At 38.4% G+C, this 16614-nt stretch overlaps 1 protein-coding gene and 1 pseudogene across 1 annotated transcript in view; one reads left to right on the top strand and one right to left on the bottom strand.

The window, feature by feature from the left end:
* HDAC9 (histone deacetylase 9) overlaps positions 1 to 16614 on the top strand; it is an 804896-nt gene that overhangs the window by 638558 nt on the left and 149724 nt on the right. The gene's annotated exons all lie outside the window — the stretch shown is intronic.
* Positions 4725 to 5287, bottom strand: LOC114901598 (annotated as a pseudogene).

Below are 16614 nucleotides of genomic sequence, written 5' to 3'. Positions count from 1 at the left end.
TTAGACAATAAAATAAACAATAAACATACTAAGTAACTCATGTATCACTTTAGAAGATAATAAGTGTTATGGGGGAAAAAAACAGAATAAAAGAGTTAGGAGTGACAGAGCTGGGGAATGTCTTAATGAGAAAGTTATATATGAGCAAAGATTTGATTGAGGTGGGGGAGTTAGTCATCTGGGGAAAGAGCACTCCAGGCAGAGGCAAGAGCTATTGTTAACCCCGATGGCTGGAATGCATCTAGCATATTTGTGAATAGAGTTCTTGCAGAGAGTGGTAAGAGATGGGCTCAGAGAGATGCTAGTCAGCCTCCTTGTGCAGAGACGTAGGTCATTTAAAAATACTTTTACCCTGAGAAATATGATGAGGACCTAATTAAGTATGTCAACCTGGCTGCTGTGTTGAAAGAATAGAGAGTGGGTTGGGGGACGTGGAGGTAATAGGGTACCTCTTAGGAGGCTGTAGCTGTAATCCAGGTAAGAAATGTAGACCTAGGCCAGGGTAATGATAATGGAGGTGTTCAGATGTGGTAAGTTTCTGAATAGTTTGAAAGTGTAGACAACAGAATGTCCTGATGGGTTGAACATGGGTCTGAAAGAGAGAAAGGGAGCTGCCAAAGATGGAAAACCGAATCAATGAAGAAAAAGGAAGATGGTGGAAGAGAGAAAGGAACAAAGTGTGTGTGTGTGTGTGTGTGTGTGTGTGTGTGTGTGTGTTGACTGTGTGAGGAGATGGAGGGTGAAGGTTAAGGAAGAAGAGCAGGGCTTACTCTGGTTGGTGCTGGTGGAGAACACCAGTTATACTTGGTGTGTTTAGAGCTCCCAGCACTGACCCTCTTCCACAAATGCCCATGATAATCCCTTCCTTTGGTGCCTTCCCAGAAGGGCACTGGTCCAGTGGTGAGTGAGGTGCTGGGGGCCATCCTGAAGCCCAGCAACCACAACCGCTGCCCGGGATCTTTTTAGCAGCTGCTCTTTGATGTGCTGCCTTCACCACTTCTCCAAGCATGAACTGTCATGAGGCGTTTTCCTTGGGAGCATCCTTCTACTGCACTTTGTACACAAACATGTACAGATGGATGAAAAAGCATGCATGCTCTAATGTGCATTTTAATTTTGTAAGAAAAATCTAAAAAGTCCTTGTAGCATTTGAAAATGTTTAATTTTATAATCTGATGCTTTTAAGCAATGACGTACAATTAAGCTATAAAGAAAAATGTAGGCTTGGATTTTCACCTATAATTCATATTTGCATGATTATAATGTGCCATTATAAATTATACAGGGGATCAGAATCTGCCATCTCAGAGGTCAAAAAGACCTCATCATTCTAAAGGACACTTTTAAATACTTTGCTTAATTGATGAGGACAGAAATAATATAAACCGGATCATGTCACTGTCCTGCTCAAAACTTTCCAGTTTCCCTTCTCATTCAAAACGAAATCCAAAGTCCTTAAAATGGCCTATAAGACCCTACACGAACTAGCTTTATGTCAGTTTTCTGGCCTCACTTCCAGCCATCTTTCCTTTTATTCACTTTGTGTCAGTCACAGTGACCTCCTTATGCCGACTTGAAGACACTGAAGACCCTCCCACTTCAGGTCCTGTGCACTCACTATTCCCACAGGGCAGTACTCTTCCCCCAGGATTCGCTTGCCCTTCTTCCTCACTTCATACAGTGCAGTGCTCTGTCCACTGTCCCCACCTGAGAGCATCCTTCTCTGTATACCCACATCTAAATGTGCACCACCTCCCATGACTTTGTCTATGTTATTTCCCCTCTTAGTCCTTACTACACACTTGCTTATCTATTATCTGTACACTTTCTTCTCCATTAGTATGCAAATTCCTTGAAGGCAAGAGAGCAGAGACTTTGCTCTTAACCCTAGCCTTGCAACAGTGCCTGGCACATTGCAGGTGGTTGGTTAAGATTTGTTGAGTGAGGAAAGTGAATGGGATGACCTTCGTCATGCTTTTATACTGTGGTCTACTCCAGTTCTGGAAATACTGGACACCACCCTCCCTCAGCCCCTGGTTTCCTCAACATCAGGCTCTTCTGGTTCTGTTTCAGACATGTAGGGCCTGGGATCTGGGATACACACTCCTGTGCCACCTCTACCTCATATACTCCACATGCTCCAGAAATATCAGACTATTTTCACAAGCCTCCATGTCCTTTCAGATGTCCGTGCCTTTGTGCTTGCTAATCCATCTGCCTGAACTGTCCTCCCTAATTTTTCTTCCTGGCAACCTCTTACACTGGTGTCCGAATTCACTTCTCATGTCCCTTCTTTGGGTGAACTTTCTTCATGCTGCGTTCCTCCCTATTGGCTACCCACTCCCTTATGTCTCTTGGTACATTGTTTGTGCCTGAATTCGTAGCGCACTATACTGCAAAGACATGTTTCCCCTCTGCATTTCCTCCTAAGTTATGAACTCCTTGAGAGCAGAGCTTCAACTTATTCATATATATGAATCTGGCCACAAACCCAGGGCCTCTCACATAATAGGGGCTCAATAAATGACTTCTGAATGAATATAAAAATATTGTTGAGTAACTCTATAAGGTAAAATGCTTTGAAATGCTTTAAATTTTGAGTTGAAGGCTGTGGAACCGAGTTTTTTGTTTTCCTTAAAGCCACAGCAAAGCATGCTCCCCTGCACAGAGCCTGCTGAAAGAGTGGGTAGCATAGCATACTGCTGACTCAGCACATGCCAAGGTGAGTCTTGGGAAATCACTAGTGGAGTTCTGTTTAGGCACAGCACATGACTCAGCGTCAGTGCCACCAGTTCTTTGGCCATTGACTAGAGATGAAATAAATCCAGAGATCTGATTCTAGCTGAGGAGGTTTTGAATTAGAATCACATTTCATGGAAAGAAATCCAGAATGGGATTCTTTTCTCCTTACTGTGTTTAGTGTCTAATCACGTGATCTGTGTCTCCTTTTATTATTATTAGTAGTAGTAGTAGTATTCTTGTCTCCATTTATTTTTATAAGCTCAATGTACTCTCTTAGCATGAGTCTTAACCTGGGGAGAGGACATGCAGTAACAGAGAAGGAAAGTTGCCTCCAAGGAGAGCATGACAATCTCCAGTGATCAGGTGAAGATGAGAAAGCATAGATGCCATTATTATTGCTTCAGTCATTTTTTTTCTTTTTTTTTTTAAACATCTTTGTTAGAGTATAATTGCTTTACCATGGTGTGTTAGTTTCTGCTTTATAACAAAGTGAATCAGCTATACATATACCTATATCCCCATATCTCCTCCCTCTTTTTTTTCATACACACACACTGCATTTTATTTTTACAAGAGATAAGACTGACGCCAAGCATTGTAAATGGATGACCACAACAAAAGCAACAATGATTGCAATTACCAAACATGAAACACTCTCATACTATGTCATAATATTGACATTCAGTCCAGTAATCCTCCACTGTAACAGCTCCTTTACCTTGCAGTGAAAATTGATTTGTATATTTTTTGCCTCTGAGTCCTTGTGGGATTTTTTTTTTTTTTTTGCAGCATGCTTTTTCCCACACATGAACATTCATTAAACATTTTGAGTATTATACACAATTTGCTTCTTTAATTTAGCAATTTTTGGCATTTTCCTGTCAGTACTTCATTCTTTTTAACTGTTGCAGATGTTACATTTTATAGACATATTGGTTAGTTATTTCTTATTAATCAACACTTGGGCTGTTTCTAAGTTTGAAAAAAAAAGTTGCAACAAATACTCTTAGGTCCATATCTTTGTTCAGGATTAATTTATAGAAGTGGAAGTTCTGGGTCCAAACCCAGAATATTTTGAATTTTAATTGATATTGCTAACTTATACTCTAAAAAGGTTGTACCAATTTATAAGGCAGAAAATGCTATTTTTTGGGATACTTAATCTAAATCTTTGCTAACGTGATGGGTAAAACATGTTTTAATTTTCATTTTTTAATTCTGTGAAGTTTAGTTTCTAACTTACTAATTTTGGTTTCTAGCAATATTCATTCTCAATTTATTACCTCTTTGAATTTTTAATTTTAGCCATTATGTTTGATATTAGATTATTCTTTTTTGTAAAGAGCAGCCAATTCTTGTTCTGTCATTGTAACATCCCATGCAATCTCAATGAAGATCAGGAGCAAAGTTTCTTAAGGTCTCAAACCTTCTCCTTTAACCACCGAAAAGGTAGTCTCATACCTGCCTTTTTACTATCCCTGTGGAATATCCTGGATTTTTCAACTTATTGACTCCTGGTCTGAGTGAAGAGAATTTTTTTCAGAAGTGTGATGTAAAGTAATTCACAGTCCCTCTTTTGATCTAATTTAAATAACTGAATGCTAGCTCTTCTGTTTATAATCCATTTCTGACCTTTGGACCCATCTGCCTAGCTCCTAGCACTACAGGCTCTGGTTTCAACTCATGCTACCAGGGCACTCTCCCACTTTGGGCTGTCTTGGTAGATATTCTACCCTAGGCAAGTGCTGGTCACCTATTCTTGACTCTTGATGGGCATTCAGGAAGTTACAGCAAGAAATGTTTCTGATGGTATGTTCAGATGGTATCTGATACAGTCTAGTTAAGATTAATGGGGAATAAAAGTACTTTGCTTAGAAATAATTATCCATAGATATAAAGTCAACAAAAGTCACTACAACAAAAAATACATAATTTTTCTGGGGGAGGAGGAGGCTTGAAATAGATCAGAAAACACTTTCACATTAATTGTTCTTTTCATATACTTCAAATTTGTGCTTAATGCCTTTCTCCTCCTGGACATCAGAAGGAACACCTGGATATTCTGGGATAAGTCTATATTTATCCAAATCAATTTCTGGAAAAAATGTGTCACTTTCAAATTCCTGCATGATCCTTGTCACAAATAGTCTAAGATGGCCTGGCTTGTTCATGGCTTCCTTATAAACAGAACTGCCTCCCACTATCCAGACCATGTCCACTGTATTTGTTAATTCTGGTTGCTCAATAAGTTTTAAGCACTATCCAGACTTTTGGCAAGAAAATGAGCTCCCTGTGGAGGTTCCTTGAGTTCTCTACTGAGAACTATATTAATTCTGTCCTTTAATGGTCGATTTTTCTCTGGAATGGAGAACCAGGTTTTCCTACCCATAATCACCAAATTCTGTTTACCTTCTACTGAAGAGGTTGTGGTCATTCTTTGGAAATACCTGTATTCATTCCTGAGCGGGGGCCAGGGCAGGTCCCCGTTCTTGCCGATGCCCATGTTCTGGGACACAGCGACGATGCAGTTTAGCGGACGAACCATAATAGCAGCAGAAAACATTTCCCAGTTTTTTTTTTTTTAATTCAAACAGAAAGTCACAAAAATTATAATCATCCTCATCAGTTCATTCAGTCCCATGCAATTAATGTTTTTTTTCATCTTGATCTTTTGTTAGCACTTTTATGAGTTCATCAGTTTTCCATTAGAGTTCGGAAAATGCTTATTCATTCAGTTCAGCAGTATAGGCAGTTACCAGAAACCTGTACTTGTCAGAGTCTTTTCCGTGAATTCCTTGAAGATGAAACCCTTTTACAGGAACACTTTTGCAAAAGCATCGGAGTACACCCAGAACTGTCTGTAAATGACCAAAGACTTAAAAATGACCACGGTTAAAGATTTGATGAAAGCTCATAATAATGCAGTTGACAAGGAAATTTAGTTATTTCTGAGATATACATTTTAAAGTAATAACTAGAATTATGACATAACATTATACCAGAAAATATAAGATTTTTAGAAATTTCGTGTAATGTCTGAAACATTTATATTAACATATTTCCATACAAATAACCCAAAGAAAGTTTAGTATTAGTTGTTTCTTTTGTTTGTTTTTTTATACTGCAGGTTCTTATTAGTCATCCATTTTATACACATCAGTGTATACATGTCAATCCCAATCGCCCAATTCATCACACCAGCATCCCCACCACACCACGGCTTTCCCCCCTTGGTGCCCATATGTTTGTTCTCTACATCTGTGCCTCAACTTCTGCCCTGCAAACTGGTTCATCTGTACCATTTTCTAGGTTCCACATACATGCGTTAATATACGATATTTGTTTTTCTCTTTCTGACTTACTTCACTCTGTATGCCAGTCTCTAGATCCATGCACATCTCAACAAATGACTCAATTTTGTTCCTTTTTATGGCCGAGTAATATTCCATTGTATATATGTACCAAAACTGCTTTATCTGTTCATCTGTCGATGGGCATTTAGGTGGCTTCCATGGCCTCGCTATTGTAAATAGTGCTGCAATGAACATTGGGATGCATGTGTCTTTTTGAATTACGGTTTTCTCTGGGTATACGCCCAGTAGTGGGATTGCTGGATCATATGGTAGTTCTATTTTTAATTTTTTAAGGACCCTCCATACTGTTCTCCATAGTGGCTGTATCAATTTACATTCCCACCAACAGTGCAAGAGGTCCCTTTTCTCCACAACATCTCCAGCATTTGTTGTTTGTAGATTTTCTGTTGATGCCCATTCTGATTGGTGTGAGGTGATACCTCGTTGTATTTTTGATTTGCATTTCTCTACTAATTAGTGATGTTGAGCAGCTTTTCATGTGCTTCTTGGACATCTGTATGTCTTCTTTGGAGAAATGTCTATTTAGGTCTTCTGCCCGTTTGTGGATTGAGTTGTTTGTTTCTTTAATATTGAGCTGCATGAGCTGTTTCTATATTTAGGAGATTAATCCTTTGCCGTTGATTCATTTGGAAATATTTTCTCCCATTCTGAGGGTTGTCTTTTCGTCTTGTTTATGGTTTCCTTTGCTGTGCAAAAGCTTTGTAGTTTCATTAGGTCCCATTTGTTTATTTTTGTTTTTATTTCCATTACTCTAGGAGGTGGATCACAAAAGATCTTGCTATGATTTATGTCAAACAGTGTTCTTCCTATGTTTTCCTCTAAGAGTTTTATAGTGTCCAGTCTTACATTTAGGTCTCGAATCCATTTTGAGTTTATTTTTGTGTATGATGTTAGGGAGTGTTCTAATTTCATTCTTTTACATGTAGCTGTCCAGTTTTCCCAGCACCACTTATTGAAGAGACTGTCTTTTCTCCATTGTATATCTTTGCCTCCTTTGTCATAGATTAGTTGACCATACGTGCCTGGGTTTATCTCTGGGCTTTCTATCGTGTTCCATTGATCTATGTTTCTGTTTTTGTGCCGGTACCATATTGTCTTGATTACTGTAGCTTTGTAGTATAGTCTGAAGTCAGGGAGTCTGATTCCTCCAGCTCTGTTTTTTTCCCTCAAGACTACTTTGGCTATTTGGGGTCTTTTGTGTCTCCATACAAATTTTAAGATGATTTGTTCTAGTTCCATAAAAAATGCCATTGGTAATTTGATAGGGATTGCATTGAATCTGTAGATTGCTTTGGGTAGTAGAGTCATTTTCACAATGTTGATTCTTCCAATCCAAGAATATGGTATATCTCTCCATCTGTTGGTATCATCTTTAATTTCTTTCATCAGTGTCTTACAGTTTTCTGCATACAGGTCTTTTGTCTCCCTAGGTAGGTTTATTCCTAGGTATTTTATTCTTTTTGTTGCAGTGGTAAATGGGAGTGTTTCCATAATTTCTCTTTCAGATTTTTCATCATTAGTGTAATGGGAATGCAAGAGATTTCTGTGCATTAATTTTGTATCCTGCAGCATTACCAAATTCATTGATTAGCTCTAGTAGTTTTCTGGTGGCATTTTTAGGATTCTCTGTGTATAGTATCATGTCATCTGCAAATAGTGACAGTTTTACTTGTTCTTTTCCAATTTGTATTCCTTTTATTTCTTTTTCTTCTGTGATTGCCATGACTAGGACTTCCAAAACTATGTTGAATAATAGTGGTGAGAGTGGACATCCTTGTCTCATTCCGGATCTTAGAGGAAATGCTTTCACTTTTTCACCATTGAGAATGATGTTTGCTCTGGGCTTGTTGTATGCAGCCTTTATTATGTTGAGGTAGGGTCCCTCTCTGCCCACTTTCTGGAGAGTTTTTATCATAGATGGGTGTTGAATTTTGTCAAAAGCTTTCTCTGCATCTATTGAGATGATCATATGGTTTTTATTCTTCAGTTTGTTACTATGGTGTATCACATTGATTGATTTGTGTATATTGAAGAATCCTTGCATCCCTGGGATAAATCCCACTTGATCGTGGTGTATGATCCTTTTAATATGTTGTAGGATTATGTTTGCTAGTATTTTGTTGAGGATTTTTGCATCTATATTTATCAGTGATATTGGTCTGTAATTTTCTTTTTTTGTAGTATCTTTGTCTGGTTTTGGTATCAGGATGATGGTGGCCTCATAGAATGAGTTTGGGAGTGTTCCTTCCTCTGCAATTTTTTGGAAGAGTTTGAGAAGGATGGGTGTTAGCTCTTCTCTAAATGTTTCATAGATTCACCTGTGAAGCCATCTGGTCCTGGACTTTTGTTTGTTGGAAGATTTTTAATCACAGTTTCAATATCATTACTTTTGAATGGTCTGTTCATATTTTCTATTTCTTCCTGGTTCAGTTGTGGAAGGTTATACCTTTCTAAGAATTTGTCCATTTCTTCCAGGTTGTCCTTTTTTTTGGCATAGAGTTGCTTGTAGTAGTCTCTGAGGATGCTTTGTATTTCTGTGGTGTCTCTTGTAACTTCTCCTTTTTCATTTATAATTTTATTGATTTGAATCCTCTCCCTCTTTTTCTTGTTGAGCCTGGCTAATGGTTTATCAATTTTGTTTATCTTCTCAAAGAACCAGCTTTTAGTTTTATTGATCTTTGCTATCATTTTCTTTGTTTCTATTTCATTTATTTCTGCTCTGATCTTTATGATTTCTTTCCTTTTGCTAACTTTGGGTTTGTTTGTTCTTCTTTCTCTAGTTCCTTTAGGTTTAAGGTGAGATTGTTTACTTGAGATTTTTCTTGAGGTAGGCTTGAACTCCCTCTTAGAACTGCTTTTGCTGCATCCCATAGGTTTTGGATCATTGTGTTTTCATTGTCATTTGTCTCTAGGTATTTTTTGATTTTCTCTTTAATTTCTTCAGTGACCTCTTGGTTATTTAGTAACACATTGTTTAGCCTCCATGTGTTTCTGTTTTTTATGTTTTTTTCCCTGTAATCCATTTCTAAACTCATAGCGTTGTGGTCAGAAAAGATACTTGATATGATTTCAGTTTTCTTAAATTTAGTGAGGCTTGATTTGTGACCCAGGATGTGATCTATCCTGGAGAATGTTCCTTGCACACTTCAGAAGAAAGTGTAATCTGCTGTTTTCAGATGGAATGTCCTATAAATATCAATTAAATCTATTTGGTCTATTGTGTCATTTAAAGCTTGTGTTTCCTTATTTATTTTCATTTTGGATGATCTGTCCATTGATGTAAGTGAGGTGTTAAAGTCCCACACTATTATTGTGTTACTGTCAATTTCCTCTTTTAGAGCTGTTAGCGGTTGCCTTAGGTATTGAGGTGCTCCTATGTTGGGTGCATATATATTTAAAATTGTCATATCTTCTTCTTGGATTGATCCCTTGATCATTATGTAGTGTCCTTCCTTGTCTCTTGTAACATTCTTTATTTTAAAGTCTATTTTCTCTGATATGAATATAGCTACTCCAGCTTTCTTTTGATTTCCATTTGCATGGAATATTTTTTTCCATCCCCTCACTTTCAGTCTGAATGTGTCCCTAGGTCTGAGGTGGGTCTCTTATAGACAGCATATGTATGGGTCTTGTTTTTGTATCCATTCAGCAAGCCTGTGTCTTTTGGTTGGAGCACTTAATCCATTCACGTTTAAGGTGATTATCGATATGTATGTTCCTATGACCATTTTCTTAATCCTTTTGGGTTTGTTTTTGTAGGTCCTTTTCTTCACTTTTGTTTCCCACTTAGAGAAGTTCCTTTAGCATTCATTGTAGAGCTGGTTTCCTGGTGCTGAATTCTCTTAGCTTTTGCTTGTCTGTAAAGCTTTTGATTTCTCCATCCAATCTGAATGAGATCCTTGCCAGGAAGAGTAATCTTGATTTTAGGTTCTTCCCTTTCTTCACTTTAAGTCTATCATGCCACTCCCTTCTGGCTTATAGTGTTTCTGCTGAGAAATCAGCTGTTAACCTTATGGGAGTTCCCTCGTATGTTATTTGTCATTTTTCCCTTGCTGCTTTCAATAATTTTTCTTTGTCTTTAATTTTTGCCAGTTTGATTATTCTGTGTCTCGGTGTGTTTCTCCTTGGGTTTATCCTGTATGGGACTTGCTGCGCTTCCTGGATTTGGTTGGCTATTTCCTTTTCCATGTTAGGGAATTTTTTGACTATAATCTCTTCAAATATTTTCTCTGGTCCTTTCTCTCTCTCTTCTCCTTCTGGGACCCCTATTATGCAAATATTGTTGCATTTAATCTTGTCCCAGAGGTCTCTTAGGCTGTCTTCATTTCTTTTCATTCTTTTTTCTATATTCTATTCTGCAGCAGTGAATTCCACCATTCTGTCTTCCAGGTCACTTATCCGTTCTTCTGCCTCATTTATTCTGCTGTTGATTCCTTCTAGTGTAGTTTTCATTTCAGTTATTGTATTGTTCATCTCTGTTTGTTTGTTCTTTAATTCTTCTAAGCCTTTGTTAAACATTTCTTGCATCTTCTCAATCTTTGCCTCCATTCTTTTTCTGAGGTCCTGGATCCTCTTCACTATCATTATTCTGAATTCTTTTTCTGGAAGGTTGCCTATCTCCGCTTCATTTAGTTGTTTTTCTGGGCTTTTATCTTGTTCCTTCACCTGGTATATAGGCCTCTGCCTTTTCATCTTATCTATCATTCTTTGAATGTGGTTTTTGTTCCACAGGCTACAGGATTGTAGTTCTTCTTCTGCTGTCTGCCCCCTGGTGGATGAGGCTATCTAAGAGGCTTGATGGGAGGGACTGGTGGTGGGTAGAGCTGGCTGTTGCTCTGGTGGGCAGAGCTCAGTAAAACTTTAATCCACTTGACTGTTGATGGGTGGGTCTGGGTTCCCTCCCTGTTGGTTGTTTGGCCTGAGGCAACCCAATACTGGAGCCTTCCTGGGCTCTTTGGTGGGGCTAATGATGGACTCTGGGAGGGCTCACACCAAGGAGTATTTCCCAGAACTTCTGCTGCCTGTGTCCTTGTCCCCACAGTGAGACAGAGCCACTCCCCGCCTCTGCAGGAGACCCTCCAACACTAGCAGGTAGGTCCTGTTCAGTCTCCCCTGGGGTCACTGCTCCTTCCCCTGAGTCCCGATGTGCACACTACTTAGTGTGTGCCCTCCAAGAGTGGAGTCTCTGTTTCCCCCAGTCCTGTTGAAGTCCTGCAATCATTTCCCACTAGACTTCAACGTCTGATTCTCTAGGAATTCTTCCTCCTGTTGCCGGACCCCCGGTTGGGAAGCCTGACGTGGGGCTCAGAACCTTCACTGCAGTGGGTGAACTTCTGTGGTATAAGTGTTCGCCAGTCTGTGAGTCATCCACCCACCAGTAAAGGGATTTGATTTTACTGTGATTGCGCCTCTTCTACCATCTCACTGTGGCTTCTTTGTCTTTTATGTGGGGTATCTTTTTTGTTGAGTTCCAGTGTCTTCCTGTCGATGATTGTCCAGCAGCTAGTTGTGATTGTCCAGTCATTTGTTTTCTAGCAAAGAAATACATGTACAAATCCTCAGTGGGCCCTCTTTATCATTTTCCTATGATATATATACTACTTTGGTCCTATGCCTGTCTATTTCTTTGTTTTACTTCCTCGCTTTGTAGAAGTACATTCCCAAGTGAATTATTCAGAAAGAGTATGTTGAAATTAAACTTCTGAGTCCTTACATGTCTTAAAGTATGTTTAACATACTTTAATCCTAGTATGTAATGGCTAGAAGTAGAATTAAAGATTAAAAATAATTCTCCCAGGCTTCCCTGGTGGCGTGGTGGTTGAGAGTCCGCCTGCCGATGCAGGGGACGTGGGTTCGTGCCCCGGTCCGGGAAGATCCCACATGCCGTGGAGCGGCTGGGCCCGTGAGCCATGGCCGCTGAGCCTGCGCGTCCGGAGCCTGTGCTCCGCAACGGGAGAGGCCACAACAGTGAGAGGCCCGCGTACCGCAAAAAATAAAAAATAATTTTCCCTCAGAATGTAAGGACATTCAGTGTTGCTGATTAGGAGTTTAATGCCAATCTCATTCTTCATCTCTTTTTGAGGATAACTTTTTTTTTTAAGGATCTCTGGGGATTTGAAGTTTCATGAGAATATGTCTAAGCATGTATATGTTGTTATACGTAGAGTTTGGCAGTGGTTAGACTTATGAAATCTGGAGGCTTGAGTCATTCTTCAGTTCCTAAAATTATCTCCTGCTACTAGTTGAAAATTTTCTCCTCTCTCTTTCTCAGCATTCTCACGGACCCTATTATTCGAATACAAGACTTCTATATTGATCATTTATGTCTGTTTTCCCACTTGTCATTATATATTTTATCTGCTTCCTTTTATAAGGGACTACTTCAATTTTTACTTTTTCAGATACCTTACTAATTTATGCAATTGCAGTTTTATCTTTAAGTGCTTCCCTTGTTCTTCAATTGTTCTTTTTCATAACAGCATATCTGCGTTTTAGATAAAATGTTTTCTTGAATCTCTTTGAGATTATTATTTCTGTTCCTGAACTATCTCTGTTTTGTCCAGAGTTGTTTATGTTTATTTTAAACTTGTTTTTCTTCATAATATTGTGTCTCCTTATATATGCTGGGATATTCCTAATTTGCCATTGATATTTATGAAAGTAGTAACTGGTATCAGTTTTCCCTGTGGTTGTGTAAATGGGTCAACTGGGAACTCTGTGTCAGCCACTGTGGGTTAGAGTGTATGGACCGCCAAATCCCACTTAGGGTTAGCATTCCAGAAGATGGCTCATGGTCTCTGTATCTTCCTAAATGACTGTACGTGGGGGACAGTATCTACATTAGAGGGCTTGGCTTTCTCCAGACACATCCTTTTCTTAAGAAAGAATCATCTGAATGTTTTCCCTGGGTTGCTGGCATAGAGGAAAGGTAATTAAGGTGTTGAGCTATAGTCCTGGCCTTCTTAACCAGCTAACATTTTTAAATTTCTTGTTTTCAGTCCTGCCTCTTTTTCCTTCACCATACCTGTTTCTTCAGTGGGGTTCCATTGGGTAGAGTGTCTCCCATCTCTTCTGTGGTAGCCTTCTTTTTGTTTCATTCTTTTAATATGCACCTTTTCTGGAATTTCCCTTTTCTGGAAGTTTACTTAAAATATCTGTTTGTTGAGAACTCTCACATCCTCACTTTTTGTTATACATCTATTCACTTTTTTGGATTCTGATACTTGGTAGCATTTTATTTTAAAATACTATTGGACTTACAGAAAAGTTATAAGAATAGCACAGAGTTCCTGTATGCCCTACACACAGCTTCCCCTAATGTTAATACTTACATAACCACAGCACAATTATCAAAATTAAGAAATTAATATTTGTATAATACTGTTAGCTAAGCTACAGATTTTATATGGAACCGAAGTTTTCCCATGAATGTCCTTTTCCTGTTCCAGTATCCAATCCAGAGCCTCACGTTGCACTTAGATGTCATGTCTCCTTAGTCTCCTCCAACCTGTAGCAAGTCCTAAGTCTTTCCTGACCATGACTTTTAAAGTGTACTGGTCAGTTTATTTTGTAAATATCCCTCAATTTGGGTTTGTTTGATATATTCTCATTATTAGATTTGAGGTTGTATGTTTTTAGCAAGAATACTACAGAACTGATCTGACTATCTCAGGGAGTAGTGAGGTTAATATGTCTTATCACTAGAGATGTAAACCTTGATCACTTTATTACAACAATATCTTGGTCAAGTGATTATTTTCTATTTCCCTCATTTCTTCTATACTTATTAGTTGAAAGTTTTCCTTAGGCAGAGCTATTTCTTCTTTTCTGTATTTATTCTATTATTTTTTAATCTCTGTAAGGATTCATAGATACTTACTTGACTCTATGGCTTATAATCCAGTAGTATCATTGTTTATTTTGCTCCTCAGATTGTCACAGCTTTGGCCATTGGGAGCTCTTTCACCTTGCCTTATATGCCCTACTGACATGCCCCTGTCTCTTTGAGCCTTTCATTGTTTTTTGTCACCAGAAGATATTCCAGAAATACTTTGTATTTTCCCTGACACAGGCCTGGAATCAACCACTTCTCCAGGGATCCCTGGATCCTTTTTTGTTGTTGTTTTTAACATTTTTATGGGAGTATAATTGCTTTACAATGGTGTGTTAGTTTCTGCTTTATAACAAAGTGATTCAGTTATACATATACATATACCCCCATATGTCTTCCCTCTTGCATCTCCCTCCCTCCCACCCTCCATATCCCACCCTTCTAGCTGGTCACAAAGCATTGAACTGATCTCTCTGTGCTATGTGACTGCTTCGCACTAGCTATCCATTTTACATTTGGTAGTGTATATATGTCCATATATACACTAGAACTCTCTCACTTTGTCCCAGCTTATCCGTCGCCCTCTGCGTGTCCTCAAGTCCATTCTCTAGTAGGTCTGCGTCTTTATTCCCATCTTGCCCCTAGGTTCTTCATGACTTTTTTTTTTTTTTTTTTTTAGATTCCATATATATGTGTTAGCATACAGTATTTGTTTTTCTCTGTCTGACTTCACTCTGTATGACAAACTCGAGGTCCATCCACCTCACTAGAAATAACTCAATTTTGTTTCTTTTTATGGCAGGGTAATATTCCATTCTGTATATGTGCCACATCTTCTTTATCCATTCATCTGTTGATGGACACTTAGGTTGCTTCCACGTCCTGGCTATTGTAAATACAGCTGCAATGAACATTGTGATACATGACTCTTTTTCAATTATGGTTTTCTCAGGGTATATGCTCAGTAGTGGGATTGCTGGGTCATATGGTAGTTATATATTTAGTTTTTTAAGGTACCTCCATACTGTTCTCCAGGTGGGTGTATCAGTTTACATTCCCACCAACAGTGTATGAGGGTTCCCTTTTCTCCACACCCTCTCCAGCATTTATTGTTTGTAGATTTTTTGATGATGGCCCCTCTGACTGGTGTGAGATGATATCGCATTGTAGTTTTGATTTGCATTTCTCCAGTGATTAGTGATATTGAGCATTCTTTCATGTGTTTGTTGGCAATCTATATACCTTCTTTGGAGAAATGTCTATTTAGGTCTTCTGCCCATTTTTGGATTGGTTTGTTTGTTTTTTTGGTATTGAGCTGCATAAGCTGCTTGTAAATTTTGGAGATTAATCCTTTGTCAGTTGCTTCATTTGCAAATACTTTCTCCCATTCTGAGCATTGTCTTTTCATCTTGTTTATGGTTTCCTTTGCTGTGAAAAAGCTTTTTAAGTTTCATTAGGTCCCATTTGTTTATATTTGTTTTTATTTCCATTTCTCTAGGAGGTGGATCATAAAGGATCTGTGATTTATGTCATAGAGTGTTATGTCTATGTTCTCCTCTAAGAGTTTGACAGTGTCTGGCTTTACATTTAGGTCTTTAATCCATTTTGAGTTTATTTTTCTGTATGGTGTTAGGGAGTGTTCTAATTTCATTCTTTTACATGTAGCTGTCCAGTTTTCCCAGCACCACTTATTGAAGAGGCTGTCTTTTCTCGACTATATATTCTTGCCTCCTTTATCAAAGATAAGGTGACCATATGTGCGTAGGTTTATCTCTGGGCTTCCTGTTGATCTATGTTTCTGTTTGATCTATATTTCTGTTTCTGTGCCTGTACAATGCTGTCTTGATTACTGTAGCTTTGTAGTATAGTCTGAAGTCCAGGAGCCTGATTCCTCCAGCTCCCTTTTTCTTTCTCAAGTCTGCTTTGGCTATTTGGGGTCTTTTGTGTCTCCATACAAATTGTGGAAAATTTTTGTTCTAGTTCTGTGAAGAATGCCCGTGTTAGTTTGATAGGGATTGCGTTGAATCTGTAGATTGCTTTGGGTAGTATAGTCATTTTCATAATGTTGATTCTTCCAATCCAAGAACATGGTATATCTCTCCATCTGTTTGTATCATCTTTAATTTCTTGCATCAGTGTCTTAATAGTATTCTGCATACAGGTCTTTTGTCTCCTTAGGTAGGTTGATTCCTAGCTTTATTCGTTTTGTTGCAGTGGTAAATGGGAATGTTTTCTTAATTTCACTTTCAGATTTTTCATCATTAGTATATAGGAATGCAAGAGAATTCTGTGGATTAATTTTGTATCCTGCTACTTTACCAAGTTCATTGATTATCTCTAGTAGTTTTCTGGTGGCATCTTTAGGATTCTGTATGTATAGTATCATGTCATCTGCAAACAGTGACAGCTTTACTTCTTCTTTTCCGATTTGGATTCCATTTATTTCTTTTTCTTCTCTGATTGCTGTGGCTAAGCCTTCCAAAACTATGTTGAATAATACTGGTGAGAGTAGGCAGCCTTGTCCTGTTCCTGATCTTAGTGGAAATGCTTTCAGTTTTTCACCATTGAGGACAATGTTGGCTGTGGGTTTGTCATATATGGCCTTTATTATGTTGAGGAAAGTTCCTTCTATGCCTACTTCTGGAGGGTTTTTATCATAAATGGGTG

The sequence above is a fragment of the Monodon monoceros genome, unplaced genomic scaffold (genome assembly GCF_005190385.1).
Source record: "Monodon monoceros isolate NGI ecotype Baffin Bay Population unplaced genomic scaffold, NGI_Narwhal_1 Super_Scaffold_2, whole genome shotgun sequence".
Lineage (NCBI taxonomy): Eukaryota > Metazoa > Chordata > Mammalia > Artiodactyla > Monodontidae > Monodon > Monodon monoceros.
The sequence above is the reverse complement of the archived record's forward strand: the minus strand, read 5'-3'. Positions and strand labels throughout refer to the sequence as shown.